We start from the raw sequence: 8,300 nt of genomic DNA, 5'->3' as shown, positions 1-8,300 counted from the left end.
ATGTTGCATTGTATAAATAACTCGTATCGTGGTATCAATCATATTGTTGTATGAAATGTGTTACATGACATAAATAAAGTAAATCATTTACCTGCAGATCTATTGACATTTAGAACAAAGAAAGAAATACACTTGAACTGAAACATGAACAGGATGATTTGAGACAGACTGACACACAGTCTCTCTCGGTAACTGAAATAAATAATCTCTCTCTCTCTCTCTCACTCTCTCTCTCTCTTTAAACTCAGTGAGGCACATCACATCATAAAACAACAGCTGAATAAATTAAATATATTCACACCCACTCCTTTCAGAGTCAGAACATTCATCCTTGCCAGATTCTTATCAAACCACATGTTGGAGTTCTCAGGTGGTGACACTATTTAGTGTCCTGTACACTAACTTTCCACAGGGTACAATGACGTATCCAGTGTTAGATTCTGAGGATGGAGAGGTTAAAAGGCAGCTGCAGCGTAGCTTCAGTGACTCAGCTTCAGGATGAAGGGCTGTGAGGCTTTGCTGGTGTTATTGTTCTGTCTGTCTGGGACTGAGGCTCAGGGACACAATGGACTGGTCAATGAGAGACAGAGCAATGATGAACCAGGTGTCCTCTTACAACCTGACCTCTGGAAGGAGCTGATGAAGCTGAGAGACATGGTGGTGATGCAGCAGGAGAAGATGAGGATCATGGAGGAAGAAGCCAAGAAGCAGGGGATGTTCATGGCAGGTTAGCATGGTCATACTGGAGCTTGAAAAAGTTGTAAAGGTGGAAATGTATTTAAAATGTTTCATATTGTAACATAATGTTTCTCTGCAATATCTTTTCAGTAATGTCTGCCAGATTGAGTGCCAGTGAGAGCAATGTGAGAGACCTCCAAACCAGACTCAGCACCAGCGAAGGACATGTTGAAGATATCCAAACCAGGCTTAGTGCTAGTGAGAGTCAAGTTGAAGGTCTCAAGATCAGGCTTAGTGCTAGTGAGAGTCAAGTAGAAGGTCTCAAGACCAGAATGAGCACCGGTGAAGCCCAGGTCGAAGACTTGAAGGAAGAAAGTGAAGGTAATTTGAACAGGATGGTGTTCAGTGAATGCAAGTACAAGAGTAGTGTTGAAAAGGGACTTACTTTGGGGTTAAAGAACCTTATTTTCTATCAATTACACATCCCATGAAGCCTTGAATTCTTGGAGATGTTTTTCATTTTCGTCGCATCTCCGAGCAAATCATTTCTGTGTTAGAAGAATCAATGGAGACTACCGGAGACCCCGCTGGTCATCGAATTATTAAGTGTTTTTTGGGTGAACTACTCCTTTAATTATTTTAATTGATCTCAGAGAATAGATATTGATTATGTAATTTACTGTATAGTCGATTCATACAATCCACATGTAAAGCTTACTTACTCAAACACATATGTTTTGTATGATTGACTTAATGCAAATGCTGTTCTGATTTCAGCCCATCTTCCTCGGCTGACTACCATAGAAACCAGGCTGACTGCTGCTGAGAGACAAGTGCAGGAATTGTGGAGTAAGTATGACTGTGTATATGCTACTATACTATAAGAATGTTTATATACTAATATACAAGTCAATAAGTATGTTTAGAATTATGTTATACAATTAAGACTCACTGAATACTAAGCATTATATTCCCCACACAAAAGAATATTGGAAACTCGTAATCTAAGTGAATTTATAATCAGTGTTCATAGTTACAAATAGCCCCAGAATACCCAATCCTTTGGGAAACATTTGTCCAAAATAGCAGATCTACAAGATCACAATGCAATGTGACAAGTTGTGAGCTTGTAGATCTACTATATATACGAAGAGATTTGGTGACGAGTGAAATAGCAGACCTTGTATACAGTGGTTATTACTGAGCAACTGTGTGTACATGGTGATGGTACTGTCACACTCACAATGTTACATTTAACCAAAGTAATGACTTTACCTACTATCCCACATTAGTAAAATATCAGTGATGAGGATCCAGCCATTTAGGTGAATGAAAGGATTAGGTTTAGACAATTGTTATTGAGCCATTTTGGCATTTGACCTTTTATTTAAAAGTAAATTCATTAAGTAGATTGAAGTATTACTTTTACTACAATGATATTTATCCACCTGTTTCCGCGGGAGTTTACTGGAGATTATTTGGACCTGTTTGCGCCACACTTCCGGTTTAACAGCAGACATACAAGCTCACGTCGCGTCGCAGATGCAGCCTGTTGTGAGCTTGTAAATCACACTCGGCTGTGGCGCCGGAAGCTCGGTACAGCGTCTGCGCAATCAGTGTTGTACCCGAACGCGTTCAAAGAACGATCGTTCATGAACACGTTCATATTTTGGGCGAACGTGAACTGAACGTAATTGTTTTCGCTTGATGAACGATATTGTCGAACGCGGTCATTCTGACGCCCGTGAACGACGTTCGTCGGCGTTCGTCGGCCGTTCATGCGGCGGTCCGTGCCTCCGCGGTCATCTGTCCTCTGCTCCTCTCGTCTCTCTTTTCATTCACATGCTCCAATAGTAGGCACTGCACGCAGCAGCACGCAGCAGTGCCTACTGCATCTCGTGAACGTTCCGATATGCCGTGCTGTCTGCACTCTGCTGATGCACTGTGAATCTCCTCCTCGTCTCGCAAGCCTGACTGACTATACTTTGTCCTATACGTGTTGCACGGCGAAAATAGCTGATCTGCAAGCTCACAACGCGTCGCATCCACGAGACAACGTGAGCTTGTAGATCAGCTATTTTAACCAACGCGGAAACATGCTGTGCACGGTTTAGAAACGTCTGCCTTCTAGTGGGGTTCCTTGTACATGTAATTTTTTTTTTTTTTTTCTAGTGGGGTTCCTTGTACATGTAATTTTTTGTTTTCATTTCAAATGTGTGTTAAAGTTTCTTTCACTTCCAATTTGTAGATTATGGTTTATAGAACAATTTTGGTTAGAGTGTCAAGACAGTAGATTGAAGAAAAATATATGTTTTGCCCTATTTCCAAAATGACCAAAATCGGAATTGTGTTTTTTGAACAATGTCTTAGTTTTCCCACAACTGCTGTGTAATATATATATATTTTTTATTGCTATATCAAGTCAATACTGTGTGGGGAATCAATTGGAGTCAAATATTTGTTTTGAATATTATGATATTTCACACAATGAGACAATAACATGGTTATTACATTCAGCCCTTCACAATAAGGGTGCAGGAAGACTGGGAACTAGGCAGTGGGCACATAAATATTGTGGGCACCTCAATGTTAAGTTGGATGAAATTATTGCTGTGTGTGGTTCTATATGGGCTGAGTCAATAATTTTGACAAATAATAGCATGCAGCAACGTCTAAACATTTATATATACATAGACCTTTATATATTTTTTTTTCCTTTTTTTTTTTTTTTTTTGAATAGCCAAAAGTATAAAAAAATATGGTTAAAAAAAGAACTAAAAAAGAACTATGTAGTTCATTTTGGGGAACCATGAACTTTAGTTCATAATGGGGAATTATGAACTAAAAATGAACTAGTTCATTTTTGAAGTTCTGAACTTGAACTTGAACTAGTTCGTTTTTAAAGTGAACTTTCCCAACACTGTGCGCAATGCACTATGGGGTGTTGGAAACTCGTGGATATATGGTTCTCAAATAAAGTTAACAACTACTTCTACGGCTGCAACTACTAGACCTTTAAAATACAAGAAAGATTCAATTTATCCCCTGAGCAAGCAGGCCGGCTCTATTAGCTCGATGGTAAAACAAATGTCAACATTTGAACAGGAAACCAGGTTCAAATCCGGTATAGAAGAGTAAAGTAATAATAATACATTATGTCTGCATTTAATTAATTTAAACCCCACATTTATCTTCTGGATCCCCAAAGGCTCGATACCAGGACCCCTCCTGTTTTTGTTCTACACATATTACCGATATGTTCACTCAAAATAACGGATCTACAAGTGCACAACACGGCCAGGTGCAACACTTTTCAAGCTTGTAGATCTGATATTTTTGCAAGATTGATGTATTGGGGATTTGGGGCAATGCTTTATAATATTTAAACAATTTGATAATGCTATTGTGTTGACAGACAAACCAAAGGTGGCCTTCTCTGCTGATCTGGGCGGTGGACAAGTTGGACCATTTGGTTCTACAATTACTCTGGTCTACAAGAACGTCATCACTAACATCGGCAATGCATACAATCCATCTACAGGTAGGTGGGGATTAAACCATGTTACAGATAGATTAACCCTCACCAACGAATTACACAACTTGCATATCATCAGGCTATTAGAAATAAATACATCACATTAATTATGAACATTAAAGAGGTGGTGCCATAGTTTTGTACTTTTTCTGGTTTTCACGTGTCTAGGAGGTTGACAGTACTTCATAAGACCCACTGGTGTGGTTGTTATGAGCAATTAAGTATTCCCTTATTTGTTTTTTTTCCCTGGAGGCTGCCACCTTGTGGGTCAAAAGTGCCGGTCCAAAAACACAGATACAATTACATCATAGAATCAACCCCTCCCCTTTTACCATTCACCCAACACTGTGGGTGTGGCTAACTTCAGCTGGGTCACCACCCACTATGACAACCAGGCATACTGGTGGGTGTGGCCACATAAAAACCTAATTTTAACTCTTTCTGTACACTGCTTTGGAAAAAAATCTTCCTCCTAGTATAATCATAAGCTCTGATAATCATGTTTTAGAGGGAAGTCAGGGGTCCTACTTTTGGGTATACTTTTGGGTAGTTTTGTGTACTTTTGTATACTTTTGGGTACTTTGGGGCAATTATTGGACAGTCAGTGGTGTGTTGAACTCAATTGTCAAGAGGGGATGAGGAAAGTAATCACTTAACCACACATACATATCTATATCGTCACTGTCTGGCAGAAAACAGGTAACATTTTCATAAATCAGTGCTATTGTACATTATCTGTGTGTTGGTTAAAAAACTCACACCTAGTGTGAAGTGAGCGGTGCTATGTGCAAGTTCATTTCATTAAGCGTCCCACAAAGCTTGGCCAATGTGACCCTGGGCGTACAACAAACTTTGGGCACTTTGTGCCAAGATGGTATAGGCCAGATGTAGCCGTAGGACAAGCTTTGTGGGACCCTGGGTGTACGTCAGACTTTGGACAAACGGACAAAGCCAGATGTTGGAGCTTAGCTCCTTAAAGGAGCACCGCTCCCAAATATCGAACCGATGTATAGTATTAAAAAGCGCTTCTGACAAAACCAGCTTAATACTCCATTGGATCCTCACACTGTCTAGGCCTGGGTGTGGTGTTAGCTGGCTTTGACTTCCAACCTCATTGTGAGCTTGGAGGCGTGTATCTATAATGCATCCAGCTTGAGGCAAGACCCACATTTTTAACTCAAATCTTTGCTTCTGGGGGTTCCCAAAACTAAAATATTTTGAGATGGGGGTCCGCGGCTTAATACATATCATTTTGGGGGTCCTTGACAAATGACAAAGTTTGAGAACTGCATGCTGATATTGGCCGATTCTACAAATGTCTTCTAAATCCTAACTGTTTTCTGAAAAACGTATGTTGCTCAGTGGTTCTCAAACTTTGTCATTTGGCCACGGACCCCCACGTTCCAGGGACCCCCAGAAGCAATATAGTTAAAAATGTTCACTCTGAATTTGCGTCTTTCCCCAAGCTAGATGCAGAATAGATACACACAGCTTGGAGGTCCATTTTTAGCTGTTCTTATCAATGGTGGACTAAAGCTCCCAACTCCACTTGAGCTTTTGTTTTTCATTTCCTGAAAATGGAGTTAGCAAGCCCTACAAGCCCACAACTGGTAGATCTGCCTTTTTGTGTTCCTTTTTAAAACATACATTTACTTTTTTATTTATTTTATATTTTCTCTCATGTCTCAGGTACCTTCTCTGCACCAAGGAGAGGCGTCTATCACTTCACATATGCTGCCGTTAACATTTGGCCTTCAGAGTGGTTCTGTATCTACATGTTTAAAAACGAGCAGCAACTCTTAGGTAACTGTGGAGTGACTGATGGTGCAGGTCGTGAAGTGGTGTCTAACGGAATGATCATAGAGCTGGAGCAGGGGGACAGGGTTTACATGCGTTTATCTGCAGGGAGCAGGCTCTATGATGACGGAAACAACCGCACCGTGTTCAATGGTGTTCTGATCTATTCTATGTAACACTGTTACAGGAACCATTACTTTATATAGCGTTCTGGTCTATTCTATGTAACACTGTTACATGAACCATTACTTTATAGAGTGTTCTGGTCTATTCTATGTAACACTGTTACAGGAACCATTACCTTATAGAGCGTTCTGGTCTATTCGATGTAACACTGTTACAGGAACCATTACTTTATAGAGTGTTCTGGTCTATTCTATGTAACACAGATAACTGGTACTTTGGTGCTGGTGCTTGTCCAATGCGAACTTCTAATAAAGTATTCATCAATCAAAAGCTACTGGAACCATTCCTTTATAGAGTGTTCTGGTCTATTCTATGTAACACTGCTACTGCTATACCATTACTTTATAGAGTGTTCGGGTCTATTCTATGTAACACTGCTACTGCTATACCATTACTTTATAGAGTGTTCTGGTCTATTCTATGTAACACTGCTACTGCTATACCATTACTTTATAGAGTGTTCTGGTCTATTCTATTTAAGTGGTTCTGGGGACCTCGAGGGGTCCTTGATCAGGTTCCAGGAGATCCCCAGCCAAACGAGGATCATTTAACTCCATTTATAGTTGGTCCATTTGAAAATAGCTCATGTACGCTCACAATGCATCGCATCTCATTTTGAGAGCTTATAGATCTACTATTTGAAAAATCTTGAAGACCTTACATCAATTTAAGAAAGGAATAGTTTGAGAGCCACTACTTTAAAGGTGATACACCATGCATTTAAAAAGTATTTGTCATATTGTTTATGTCCCAAAAACGTTTTTCAAAAGGTTTGAGGCTAAATTACCACTCCTGAATAGAGAGCCTCTCATTTTTGAATGGCTCTCAGAGCATTTTCAGCTGCAGTACCACCTTTGGCCTGAACTGCGCCACGATGTGTTTATGTCCATAATATACAGTAATATCCACATTATAAGAAAAACAATATTCTTCGTATCACAGAATATTAACATTATTATGATCATTGAAGAAACATTTAGATCAGGTTGACTCATCCACTTAGCTCAAAAAACTAACACAATATTGTTTTTATATTTATGTAATTATTTTGCAATTGGTTTTATTTTCATCCCACAAGAAAGGGGGGAATAACAGAAATAAAAGACAACAAAAGGCCAGACTAGTCAGAGAAAAATACAACAAATGGTTCAGCCTGTGTGAGCCTACTAATTTATAACAACTAGAAGCTGGGCCGCCCTTCGGGCGGCCCAGCGTCTAGTCGGCGACCTGGCCAACTCGGAACAATGTAAATAGGGAATGAATGCCCCGCCCTTTAATGCAAACCCCATTATACCTGTTTTTTACCTGGTCATAGGACCCGTTTTGACCATCTGTCTGCCTGTGTCCATTTATGCCCATATATGGAGATATTTGTATCTGTCTGTCTGTCTGTCGGCGTCCATTTTATGTCCATATATGGAGATCACTGCAGTTATAGTTCTGGGTCCATTTTATGCCCATGCATATATGGAGATATCTGTCTATCTGCGACCATTTTATGCCCATATATGGAGTATCTGTCTGTGCCTCCAACTGTGTTGCAGACACAGTGCCGGTTCCCCCTTTAATGCAAACCTCATTATACCTGTTGTCATAGGACCCGTTTTGAACATCTGTTTGCCTGTGTCCATTTATGCCCATATATGGAGATATCTGTATCTGTCTGTCTGTCTGTCTGTCTGTCTGTCGGCGTCCATTTTATGTCCATATATGGAGATCACTGCAGTTATAGTTCTGGGTCCATTTTATGCCCATATATGGAGATATCTGTCTATCTGCGTCCATTTTATGCCCATATATGGAGTATCTGTCTGTGCCTCCAACTGTGTTGCAGACACAGTGCCGGTTCCCCCTTTAATGCAAACCTCATTATACCTGTTGTCATAGGACCCGTTTTGAACATCTGTTTGCCTGTGTCCATTTATGCCCATATATGGAGATATCTGTATCTGTCTGTCTGTCTGTCTGTCGGCGTCCATTTTATGTCCATATATGGAGATCACTGCAGTTATAGTTCTGGGTCCATTTTATGCCCATATATGGAGATATCTGTCTATCTGCGTCCATTTTATGCCCATATATGGAGTATCTGTCTGTGCCTCCA

This window comes from Nannobrachium achirus, assembly GCF_963921795.1.
Source record: "Nannobrachium achirus genome assembly, chromosome: 13".
In the NCBI taxonomy this organism is placed as follows: Eukaryota; Metazoa; Chordata; class Actinopteri; order Myctophiformes; family Myctophidae; genus Nannobrachium; species Nannobrachium achirus.
The sequence above is the reverse complement of the archived record's forward strand: the minus strand, read 5'-3'. Positions refer to the sequence as shown.